Here is a 1,286-nt window from a genome sequence, read left to right on the forward strand (position 1 = left end):
CACAGCTAGCTTCCCAACTGTAGCGGATTGGAATGTTATCAAGCCATTATCAACCAGTAGGTTATCAGGACCATGGAATGGAGCCAGTAGGCTCTACTGGAGCGGATTGGAATGTTACCAACCAGTAGGTTATCAGGACCATGGGATGGAGCCAGTAGGCTCTACTGGAGCGGACTGGAATGTTACCAACCAGTAGGTTATCAGGACCATGGGATGGAGCCAGTAGGCTCTACTGGAGCGGACTGGAATGTTACCAACCAGTAGGTTATCAGGACCATGGGATGGAGCCAGTAGGCTCTACTGGAGCGGACTGGAATGTTACCAACCAGTAGGTTATCAGGACCATGGGATGGAGCCAGTAGGCTCTACTGGAGCGGACTGGAATGTTACCAACCAGTAGGTTATACTTATCAGGACCCATTATCAACCGACCAACCAGTAGGTTATACTTATCAACTGAATGTTATCAAGCCATTTTCAACCAGTAGGTTATCCTTATCAGGACCAATAGCAATGGAGCCAGTAGGCTATACTGGAGCGTCAACATTGTTGTTGTCAGCCTTTGTTCAACATGGCGTTGGTGTTGCCCCCCCTCTATTACCAACCCTAAATATAACCCTAACCCCAATCCTTTATATCATTTTTATCCCACGATTTTGTAACCCATTCTTCACCCCTGTGTCAATGATCTAATGTGATCCTGGGCTCTACACACCCTCCGCCAACCTAGTCCCCATATATGGGGGACAAGGGGAGAGCAACAGACTTGAACTCATGCTTCCTTCACGCCTGAGTGTCCAAGTTGCTCCTTTACACCTGACAGGGGGGAGTTTCCCTGGTTGGACGTATAGCGCGTGGAAGGAACACGTTATTCCAACCAGTTCCTTTCCCCTCCATCAGGCGCCCCGGCTGATCCCGTGCACTGGCTAACGTCAGTCTTCTATACGACATAAATGACACAATAATGGTATATGCTCATGTGCTGTGAAGTTTATTATATACAGTATATGAACATGTGTGTGGGTGCCAGCTGTGGAGTTATCTTAATGAATAGGTTGAGGTTAAAATTACCTCAAGCCATTTTTTACGCTCAACCTAACCTTACATTTAGTACACACACACACACACACGCACACACGCACACGCGCACACGCACACGCACGCACACACGCACACACGCGCACACACACACACACACACACACACACACACACACACAGATGTGTTATTAGCCAGGAGGAGCGTGGCAGTGGATGCGCTGCAGTGGAGCGTGTGCTATACGTTCC

This window comes from Protomyctophum bolini, assembly GCF_963924005.1.
Source record: "Protomyctophum bolini genome assembly, chromosome: 6".
Classification (NCBI taxonomy): domain Eukaryota; kingdom Metazoa; phylum Chordata; class Actinopteri; order Myctophiformes; family Myctophidae; genus Protomyctophum; species Protomyctophum bolini.